A 12,110-nucleotide genomic window follows, 5' to 3' on the forward strand; every position below is an offset into this window, starting at 1 on the left:
CTGAATTGATGCCAAGTCAACATCATATGAGGATTCCCCCTTGTCCTATTATGACCCATCAGGCAATAATGATACCCCAACCTGTCTTTTTCCTGGTCATTCCTTCACACTGCCACTAACAGAAAGAGGAGCAGTTGAAGCCTCCTCTTAGTTACTATGGCAACTTAAGTCCCCATTTGTTTTGGGAAGCTGACCTTCCCAAATTAGAATCCCGTACATTAGAAGGCCACTTCCTTCAAGAAACCAGAGCTGAAGTATCTGGAGACAGTTCTATTCTTGTCTTCCTTTCCAATGAGGAGTTGACCTGCATGTTTGGCTGCCAAAGAAGCTTTGTGCAGAGAAGAGTCTGTTCCTTTTGTTTTAGATTTCTGTTTCTCTAAAAGAAAGAAGACCTTCCACTGAAGAATGGGTGAGACAAATGCAAACTAGACATGTTAGGGGAGCAACAGAGCCATTTCTTCAGTCAGAGAGAAAAGAAGCAAAGAAGTTGAAGTGCCACAAAACAAAAATAGCCAATGTCCTGCCCTGCAGAAACCATCGACCCACTTCCAGATTTATTGTTGCGTTTCCTCAAGAGCCAGAATAAAACCAACAGCAGCCATGCGGTGTCAGTAAAATATGCACGGGAGCAGGAATTTTCAGATCCAAAGATGGAATATAAACCTAAAATATTAATAAATGTTCTCACAATGCCTAATTCTCTTTGCCACTGATGATACTCTAGCAGCCATTGAAGGATTTCACACAAGTTTTTACTGCCAAATATTAAATTTCTCCCCACTCCCCTGCTCAGCCTACTCACCCCTATTTACACTTCTTCAGATTTCTAGCCTGAATTTAGAAATTCATCTTAATATGTGCCACCATATGAGCTATCCTTACTTTTATTTAAACCTCTTATGCCAAAAATCACTTCTTTCATTTTTATTTTCCAGTTGTTTTACTCCCAGCTCCCATTCTTCACGCAACATAGCTTTATAAATAAGGTTATTTAGTGTACTTTGTAAGTAATCCCATTCTTTCCATAAGCATACCTTATACTTCAGTCACACAACATACAGAAATAAATCTGCTCATACCTTAATGCTTTGATCAGGTGGTGCATTTCCTAATTCTTTGCAAGCCTACTTCTTACAATCAATCTGGTGGAAATGTAGTTCTTACAGTAATACATAGATTAGTCTATTAAGAGCATATATTTCTAAGCCTACTTGAGACTTGTGCATAGCTATCCTTACCATTTAAGCTTCTCCCTTACTTGTTCATACTAGTTTGACTCCAAATTGGAGTAAGGAAATCCTGTGTAATCTGAGACATTTGGGCAACAGCTTGTATAATATTCAGTCCAGGCTTTAGTCTATTATGTTCCCCCACTGGTTGCTTGGCTGCTCTGCCCTCCCAACTTTCTGTTCTGCAAAAGTAGTTGACAATCTTCCTGGACAAATTTACTTTTAACTTTTATATGTGTTTCTGTTTCTGTTTGTGCATGGGTGTGAGGGTATGCAGAAGATTACAAAACGCATGCACACACATGCACATACAGTATAAAATGTCAAAATGCAAAATATAGGCAAGCAGAACAAGCAGCTTTAAAATAAAAAATCCCTTTCCCCCACTCTATAATATGAATTATAACTTATATCCTATTGTGACTATGGGCCCTATTACGATGATTTTATCATGGTTTTATTATTTTATCTCATATATTGTATGAGATTTTATATACACACACACTATATATATATAGTCTCTTTCATGGATATATAGAGAGAGAGGGAGAGGGAGAGAGAAGGTTGCCAGTTTGAAACTGTGCCAAAATGTTTCTTTTTAATTATGTATTTTGCTTTTCTAGATTATTTATTTTTCTTCCTCAGCTCTTTTAATATCCAGAAATGCTCTGTTTTACTGCTTTTCCAGTTACCTGACATTAAAGGTTCTAGATGTCCCAGGTCATTTTAAAGCAGGGGTGAAGCTCCTTTATGCCACAAGACTGGTAAAATGAGGCAACTTGGAAAGTTTTTAAAAAAATAAAACACCAGGGAGAAAACTAGTTACTTAGAAAAAGAAACTGTGTAATTAAAAAAATGCCAGGGTTTCAAACCAGTAATCTTTTCTATATTAAGTGACAACCATGGCCACTGAGCTATTTCAACTCTGCCCGATAAGAGATGATACAAATCCACTTCTGCATGGTAGAACACTACCATGAAGCATATTTTATGTTGATGCAACCATGGCCAGGAACCTGTGTGAATTCAATGAATTCAGATTCACATATTGCTTCCAGCTTAATCAAAGCCCCTGGGTTGATGCTGCATGATGGGCCTTCCTGAACCTGCCTCAGATTCAACCTACTCTGATGCCAACATTAATTAAATCCCATGGCAAAATCCGGAAGGATATCTATAGCAGGCAAAACAAAGCCATCAGACAAGATATGATTTGAGTGAGAAGATGCCAAATTGTCCTTTCAGTTAATTACATTGAAAGGGCTTTGTTCCCTCTTTGTCTTGGCCTCAATGAATCCCTGGCCTGTGGCATACTCTGCAAAGAATACAGCTGTAACCCATTCAGATCCAGCCTGAGATGAATTGTACTAAAGAAAGAGCATTTCTTCCTTGGCATTCACAGCTGCCTTGCAAAAAGCTGAAGCTTTGAGCTACAGCCTTTGTTTTCATTACTCCTCTTGTAAAACTTTCTTTAAATATTATTCCAAATGTCACTTCCTCTTCTTGCACCTAGAGAGAAAAGATAACTCCAGATGGATTTTGTCAAGGACAGATTTGCATTGTGCCTAAGGCCTCTGAAAAGAAATACATATTTTTAGGTTCATTTCAGCTAAAGGTAGAAAAGAGAGGGGGAGCAGGAAGCCATATTTTAAAAAGTATGGAATACAGATTACATGAAATATAATAGATGAGTGTTTTCCAACTTTGACTACTTGAAGATAGAAATACTTCAATTCCCAGAATTCCCCAGCCAGTCATTTCCCATGCTGGCTAGAGAATTTTGGAGTTGGTCCATTCATCTACAAGTAGTCAAGGATGAGAAACATTGCTGTAGATTATATGGACTATTTTAAAATAAACTTCTCTCGATCATCTATTCCCTCCCCCCCCCCCAATGGCTGGAAGTATTTGTACAGGAATTATCTTTTCCTGGAAATTAAGCACACTCCACAACTGAACAAATAATTAGCTTGACTAAATTATATATTGTTTTTTGGAACTGTTCATACTTTGTCCTCTCTCCCCCCCCTCCCTTCCTCTCTCTCTCTCCCTCCCTCCCTTTTTGTAGCCTCTACCAGAATTGTCTACAACTGTGACGCCTCTCTATTTTAATACACAATCACATCTCAGAGGTTTAGGTCATACTTCTATAAATAATATCCACAGGGATAAGCAAACACTCCAAACAGTGTATACAGTAATTAAAGGAACAGTCCAATGTAAAAAGCTTTATACAGAACAACATTTTTTAAAAGTTGATTATTATTTGGGATATTCATTCTTTGTGCAGCAACATATTAAATAAGAAGACTTTTCCACTGAGGGTGGGGTAAGGGGAACGCAAACTGGGCATGTTACGGAAGCAACAGAGCCATTTCTCCAGTCAGAGGGGAAAAAAAGCAAAGATATTGAGGGGGAATAACATAGGAATCCACACCAATTGCCATGGACCCACTTCCAAATTGATTGTTGCAGCTCCCCAAGAACCAGAATAAAGTGAATTAATCAACCAGCAGCCATTTGATGTCAGGAAAGCATGCATGGGAGCAGGGAAATCCCGATGCAAAGGAGGAATATAAATCTAATACATCAATAAATGTTCTCACAATGCCTAATTCTCTTAATGCTTAATGATAGTTAAAGAATCTTGGCAGTGGTTAGAATGTACTATTGCAGGCTAACTCTGCCAACTGCCAGCAATTCGATGCTAACGGGCTCAAGGTTGAGTCAGCCTTCTATCCTTCCGAGGTTGATAAAATGAGGAGCCAGATTGATGGGGGCAAACCGCTTAGACAAGGCTGTAAATCACTATGAAATCATATATAAGTTTAAGTACTATTGCTATTTTTAGTTAGTACTGCCAAATATTAAATTTCTTCCCACTCCATGCTCTGCCTAGTCTAGTCTAGTCTAGTCTAGTCTAGTTTAGTTTTGTGCTTTGTTTTTAAAAATGTTTTAATGACTCTATATGTTTTATCAATTTATTGTGTGCTACCAAAAGTAAATTTTTGTGAGATCGGTGGCCATATCAGTTTGCTAGATTCAGTAGTTATAAAAGGTTTACACACCTGTGTGAAAAAGCCAGGTTTTTGAGATGTAAAAAAATAATCACCAAAATAAATCACTTCAGAACTTTTTCTACCTTTAACATAGCATATAAGCTGTACAATTCAATTGAATTTAATTTTTCAATTGAAAAACAAACTGAAATATTTTAGAGGGAAAAAATAACAATAAAAAACTAGAATACAGTGAAGTGGCTGCATTAGTGTTTACCTCCTCTTATAAATATGGATGTGGCTATGTTCAGAATTAACTAATCACATTCAAACTGATGGTAAATAGTAGTCAATACACACCTGGCATAAATTACAATGACTCTGATCAAGCCTATATAAAGTTCAGCTGTTCTGGTTGGCTTTTTCTGACATTTACTCAGTTGCCTTTTACAGCAAAAGCCATGATTTGCAAAGAGCTTACACAGCATCAAATGAATCTCATTATTGGAAGGTATCAATCAGGAGAAGGATGCAAAAAAATTTCCAAGTCATTGGATATACCATGGAACACAGAGAAGACACTCATCAACAAGTAGAAAAAATATGGCACAACATTGACATTACCAAGTATTGGATGTCCCTCCAAAATTGATGAAAAAACAAGAAGAAAACTGATCTAAGAGGCTGCCAAAGAGGCCTACAGCAATATTAAAGGATCTGCAGAAATTTCTGGCAAGTTCTGGTTATATACTACAACTGACAACAATCTTCCATATTCTTCATATGTATAGGTGTCGAGATGGAAGTCTTTTCTTACAAAGAAAAACATTCAAACCTAGCTACATTTTGCAAAAACGTACATCAGGTCTGACAAAAGCATGTGGGAAAAAGTGTTATGGTTTGATGAGACCAAGGTTGAACTTTTTGGCCATAATTCCAAATTGTATGTTTGATGCAAAAACAACACTGTGTATGATTAAAAGTACACCATATCCACACTGAAGCATGGTGGTGGCAGCATTATGCTTTGGGCTGCTTTTCTTCAGCTGGAAATAGGGCTTTAATCAAGGTGGAGGTAGTTATGAACAGTTCCAAATATCAGTCAATTTTGGCACAAAACCTCCTGGCCTCTGCTAAAATGCTGAAGATGAAGAGGAATTTCATCTTTCAACATGACAATGACCCAAAGCTTACCTCCAAATCAATGCAAGAACAGCTTCAGTAGAAGAAAATCAAAGTTTTGGACTGGCCCAGAGCCCTAACCCAAGTCCAATTGGAAATTTGTGGGATGACCTGAAGAGGGCTGTGCACAAGAGATGCCTTTGCAGATTTGGAATACTTTTGCAATGAAGAATGGGTAAAGATTCCCAAGGCAAGATGTACCATGTTACTCCAAAAGACTAAATGCTGTCATAAAATGAAAAGGTGCTTCAACAAAGTATTAGTTTAATGGTGTGCATACTATGAGGCACATTATTCTAGTTTTTTATTTTTATTTCCGCCCCCTCCCAAATATTTCAATTTGTTTTTCAGTTGAACTGTAGAGCTTATATCAGACCTGGGCATTTTATGGGCCACATCCAACCCATGGGTTGTCCCAATTTGGCCTGTGGTGTTGGCAACAGGGAAGTGGGACATCAGCAGCATTGAGGATGGGACGTTGGCATCAGGGGCAGGGCATCAATGGCAGAGGGAAGGCGTTGGTGTAGCAGCAGCATTGGGGACAGGGTGACCCTCCACAACCTACCAGTTTCTCATGGCCCCTAGCAAGATTAATCGTCTGCCCCTGACTGACAGTATATGTTATATTAAAGGTGGAAAAAATTCTGAAGTGATTTATCTTGTTCTGATTTTTTTTTACATCTCCAAAACCTGGCATTTTAACAGAGGTGTGTAGATTTTCTATTCTACTATAGATAAATAAATGGATGTAAATTAATTTTAAATTGATGTGAATTACAGACTGCATTTCTGAAAGATAAAGACCTAAAAGCGTTAATATTTTCCTCCCCACCTGTCTTTTTCCATATCTCAATCATTTTTAGTAGATTAAAAAAAAAGGATCTCCCACTGTAGGTTTTTCACCACCATGCTTGGTCCCAGGTGTTTTGTATTCTGTTATATTCTTTTAGCTTTTTTATCTCACCTTTATTATTTTTATAAATAACTCAAGGCAGTAGACATACCTAATACTTCTTCCACCTCCTATTTTCTGCACAATAACAATCCTGTGAGGTGAGCTGGGTTGAGAGAAAGTGACTAGCTCAAAGTCATCTAGCTGGCTTTCATGCTTAAGACAGGACTGGAACTCACAGTCTTCCAATTTATAGCCTGGTGCCTTAACCACTAGATTAACTTGGCTCACTGTTTCATTTTGAATCTCTGTAAATTTCTTTTTCAAAAAAGACCTCCAAGTAGCTGAAGCAAAAGATTTATAATGGGATCAATTGCCAGATCAGCATGCCAGATGTGAGATGTCATCCTTGCCTTTCACAAGAAGCCAAAGTGGATCCAGAGTGCCTTGTTTGACCCTTCTCACCTGGGGGAGTCAGTGAAATGAAAGATGAGAAACGCATACAACAAGGTTTTATTACAGGGAGGTCAATCAACTGCCCATTTAGAACAATTTAAAAGGAAAATCTAGTCAAGCAGAAACCTGAAAAAAGAAGTAAAACCTTTTTAGTACCGCTCTTAGTAACTGGTTTGGATCCTTTCACCTCTTGTGTCACACACATTAAAATAGCTTAGAATGTGCATGATAAAAGAGGTAAAAAGATCCAGACTTATGATATATCAAAAAAGACAGAAAAAAGAGGATGGAAAACTTAAATGCAATTTTTCTTGTATAACTGATTGTATATCATTTATATGTAGTGGTCAAATTCACTCTAAGGAAGGATGGTTTACATGTGGATAGCGTGACAAAAAATGATCATGAGCATCCCAATTTTCTCTTTTCCCTCTCACAAAATACACTTTCAACACATCCTCATTACTCCTACATTTATTGGCAGTGTGATGAAGGATATTATGATTTTCCCCAACTGCCAGCTCAGACCAACAAAACAAGATGCTCTTCATGGTGAATTCAAACTTAAGACAGCTTTATTTGGTCAGTTCACTGTCAGCTGCAGTGAAAAAAGTTGGGGACAGTACCATACTTAGCATATTTGACACCCAGGGCAGATCATTTTTTTAAACACCTCCCTCTTTCATTGCTGAGAACCAGATAAGACTAGAAATCAGGAGAATGTGAGTTCTAGTTCTGCTTTGATCACTTCTGTCAGCTCCAGGCAGTCACAAACCACTTCTAAAAATTGCAAATACTGCCAAGAAAACTGTAGGGGGCAGTTGCCAGGAGTGAAAACTGATTTGAAGGCATACATTTTTTCTGCCACATCAATTTGCTGGTTGACATGCAGGCACCAGCATGTCATTGCCGCTGCTAACCTCCTTGTGTCTTGATAGCCTGCGCAGAGGGCAGACTGCCCTCCTGTCTCCTCCCACTAATGTGAGAAATAAAGTTTGGGCAAGAGTTGCCCAAATTCCATTGCTTCAAAAGAAGAGAGAATACTGCAACCAGTTTTGGTGGCCACACTATAAAAAAAGATGTTGAGACTCTAGAAAAAGTGCAGAGAAGAGCAATAAAGATGATTAGAGGACTAGAGGCTAAAACATATGAAGAACAGCTACAGGAACTGGGCATGGCTAGTATAGTGAAGAGAAGGACCAGGGGACACATAATAGTAATGTTCCAATATTTGAGGGGCTGTCACAGAGAGGAGGGGGTCAACCTATTTTCCAAAGCACCTGAAGCCCAGACAAGGAATAATGGATGGAAACTGATCAAAGAGAGATTCAACCTAGAAATAAAGAGAAATTTTCTGACAATGAGAACAATCAACCAATGGAACAGTTTACCTTCAGATGTTGTGGGAGCTTCATCACTGGAGGCTTTCAAGAAGAGACTGGACTGACAAATGTCAGAAATGGTGTAGGGCAGCGGTTCTCAACCTGTGGGTCGGGACCCCATTTGGGGTCGAATGACCATTTCACGGGGGTCGCCAAACAATGCAGTCCGCCATTTTTTCCCCTTTTTCCTTAGCTGTGCTACTCCCTTTTATTCTATTGGCTTTTGAAAGCCAATAGAATAGATTCTCTTGAATAGAGTTTAATTCTATTGGCTTTCAAAAGCCAATAGGAATTGTCCAGGCTGTCTCTGCCCTGCTGAGCCCGCCAAAAGTCCCATTCTGCAAACGGTGCTGCAAGTTGTCTGCAGCAAAGGCGAGCTGTCTGGAAGTTTCCACCCCTCCCTGCTGAGCAACTACTAAAAATGTAAGTAAAAGAGGGCCAGGGGTAAGAGGTGGGAGGCCGGCGAGTGCAGGGAGGGTTGCTGGTGCGCATAGGGCCCGGCGGGTACCTTACCTCCCTTGGGCTGGGCCAGCTGGTGGCCCAGCCGGTGGTCGGCCTGCGCCGTCTCTGCCACTTGCCAGCTATGCCTCGGCCGGCGCAGGGGGCGGCACCACACATGCGCGGCGCTCCCGGGCAGGGAAAGTCCTTGACTTACGACCGGTTGGGTAGTCCTCGACTTATGATCGGTTGGGGGTCGCGGTATTAAAAAGGCTGAGAACCACTGGTGTAGGGTCTCCTGCTTGGGCGGGGGGGGGGATTAGACTAGATGACCTACTCAGTCCCTTCCAACTCTGTTATTCTATTCTATTCTAGAATAGGTTTAGGATTTAAATCCTGGGGCTGGTGTATATAGGCCTTGTTTCCGGGATACACTATGCAGATCTTTCCCATCTGCAATAAAGCAGCGTCTCCAGCTATTCAGAATATGTGAAACTTCTACTACTGTTGAATGTGGGGCTGACTTTCTTTTGAGTTAATATTTATTGCCAAACCTGATGTGATGGCTAACAGATAATTTGCTACCAAATCAGAATGCCCTCCTCAGTAATTTCCCACTATTTATTGAGAATATTGTTCAGCCACTAATTAAATCAAATGGATTTGGCAAATTCTGACCAATTCATATTTTGAATGGGGAATGTAAGAACAAGCAACATGACTAAATCCACAGCAACTGGTTTTGTGCCTAGCCAAACTGATCTCCAAAGAGCTAAATAAATGGATCAGATGGGAGATTAGAAGGAAATCCCAATGACATAGGAAAGTCTGAAAATAATAATTCTAATCCCAGAAAATAAACACAGACATGTTTATATCATCACCAAACTGGACTCAGTTTGACTTTGTCTTAAAATACAGTATACTTTTAAATGGACACCAATGCTAACTATTTCTAGGATGCAACCTAATATAGCAAGCCTTTTGAAAACTTTATTAATGATCAAGCAACCATCTACAGATAAGCATTCTGAATATTTCGTGTCATGTTTGATCAAGATTCTATCTAACATGGGTTCTGGGAGAAAGGGTTGTTTTTTCCCCAAATCACCAGGCTTTTCATCTCACAGTTCTTCGTCACCCAATATAAAATACCTTCTGCAAGATCTGGTTTGCTTGGCTCTGTTTAAATATTAAAATTCATTATGATGTTTATTTAAAACATTTATATGGCTAACCAACTCAATTAAGAGGACTCAGAGATGTTTACAATAAACAATCAAGAAAACGTAATGCAAAGAATATAAAATCACATTACATAAACTATTAAACAACCATGAAACAATAAAACAATAAAAGCCAGTTCTAAGATGGCGGCGCCTGGATCGGCTGTGGCTGCATTGGCTCTCGAAGGTGAAAAGTTTTGGGAGGGATATTAAGGGATATGGGCCACATGATCAGGAAGGTTTTGATGTGTTTGAGCAACATGATGGGACTAACATAACATACGACTGACAATCTTTGCTGGCATGGCGGGTTTCTAGCTGTTTTGGAACTGTTGGTGAGACCGTTAAAAGTCGTTGGTGCTATTTGAAATTGTTCTGCCAGCAGCAAGATCTGACTGCTGGCCCAGTGACAGATTCTATTGCAAATAAGGGCTGTTTCCAAAGGAGGCAGAGGAGAAGAGGTCCCGGAGCTTATGGAGCGAAGGAACTGGAGGAGGCTGTCGGCAGGCCCAGAGGAAGAGAGAGCAGCATGTGGAGGAGTTGGTGGCAGTGGCAGCATGCTCCAGGGGCAAAAAGAAGCAAGGCCTCTTTAAAGAAAAGAGGGAAGAGTCAGGATCAGAAAAACGAAAGGAGGCAAGATTGTCGTGCAGGAATACAAGCTAAATTGAGGGCTAATCCACATAGAGCTCCACTTCCATCTGTCCTGTTTGCCATCGTTCGCTCCCTAGAGACTAAAATGGACGATCTGAAACTTGAGCTGGCCACGAACAAGGAGTGTATATTGGAGGTGGTGACCCTTTGAGAGATGTATGCAACGAAATTTCATTTTGATGTATGCCGATTGGTGTATATTCAAAGTGACAAAGTTATTATTGTTGTTGTTGTTGTTATTGATCATTGCACAGTCAGCCAGATGTTCAGACTGGATTTGGCATTTTTGTCTACCTATCGAGTCCCTACCAAGGACCTGGGATAAGCAGATGTGGATGTTTGATGGTATTACAGATATCGTCGCAGGATGGAAGCAGTTCCTAGTAAGGCTGCCTTTTGCAATTGACTAATAGCAAATTTGTCAATGCCAATGGTGTTCAAGTGGTGCTCCAGTTGTTTTGGGATTGCACCCAAGGCACTTATTACTATTGGTACTACCCTTGCTTGCCTTTGCCACAGTCTATTTCTATTTGTAGATCTTTGTATTTTGTTATCTTCTCCAGTTCTTTCTCATCTATTCTGCTGTCTCCAGGTACTGCCACATCCACTATCCAGACTTTTTTGTCTTTCTTATCAACAATTAAGTACAGGGTGTTATGTTGCAGATGCTTGTCTGTTTGAATTCTGAAGTCCCAGAGTAGTTTAACTTTATCATTTTCTATGACTTTTTCTATTTTATGATCCCACCAGTTCTTGCTTACAGGCAAATGATATTTCTTGCAGTTCTTCCAATGCACCATAGCTGCTACTTTATCATGCTCTGCTTGTAGTCAGTCTGTGCGATCTTCTTGCAGCAGCTTACCAGGTGGTCCACTGGTTCTTCAGCTTCTTTGCATAGGTGGCACTTACTGTCTGTTGCTGTCTTCTCAATTTTGACTTTGTATGCATTTGTCCTTAAGGCTTGGTCTTGTGCAGCCAGAATTAGTCTCTCGGTCTCTTTCTTCAACTTTCCTGCTCTTAGCTATTGCCAGGTCTTGTTATTATCTGCTTTCCCAGCTATTTTTTTTAATGTACTGGCCATGTAGTGCTTTGTCTTCCCATGCCTCTATTCTGTTCTTCATTTGGTCTTTCTTGTAGACCAGTTTGGTCTCTCCAGTAGTCAGTAACCCCTCCTGATATACTAATTTCAGTGCATCTTCATCGTTGTCCTTCAGATAGTCTTCCAAAGCCATTTTTTCTTTTTTCAACCATCTGATTTACTTGCAGCATTCCACACCCACCTGTTTGCCTTGGTAGATAGAGTCTGTCAATGTCACTATATTATTATTATTATTGCTATTGCTATTATTGTTGTTATTATTATTATTATTATACATCATTTAATCAAGAAAGCCATCCCTTAAGATAGGCATTGCCACTGAGAAGGCCCATTTCCTAGGCCCTACAAGATGGCATTGTTTTAATGAAGAAACCAGGACCTCTCTGTCACAGCTTGTACAATAGCAACTATCCCGGGGCGAAACAAGTTTATGTTTGCAAGTCTGCAACTCATAGAAAACTGTTACCTAGTCAATGGCTCCTTTAATGACCAACAGGTGAACAAAAAGAAGTTCCTACCAATCAGTAATAAAGTTTAAGGTAAAGTAAAGTAAAAA

General features: G+C 39.7%; 1 protein-coding gene across 3 annotated transcripts in view; it reads right to left on the reverse strand.

Moving 5' to 3' along the window:
• Positions 1-12,110, reverse strand: part of FAM163A (family with sequence similarity 163 member A) — a 114,166-nt gene that overhangs the window by 19,079 nt on the left and 82,977 nt on the right. Inside the window, exon 1 of one of the 3 annotated variants that reach the window (XM_039337160.1) lies at positions 1,080-1,247. The exons of the other annotated variants lie outside the window; for them this stretch is intronic. The gene's annotated coding sequence lies outside the window, so the exon portion shown is untranslated. Of the gene's footprint in view, positions 1-1,079; positions 1,248-12,110 lie in introns of those variants that run through there. 3 annotated transcript variants of the gene reach the window in all.

The sequence above is a fragment of the Crotalus tigris genome, unplaced genomic scaffold (genome assembly GCF_016545835.1).
Source record: "Crotalus tigris isolate CLP2741 ecotype Arizona unplaced genomic scaffold, ASM1654583v1 scf7180000017668.6805642782:7212621, whole genome shotgun sequence".
NCBI lineage: Eukaryota > Metazoa > Chordata > Lepidosauria > Squamata > Viperidae > Crotalus > Crotalus tigris.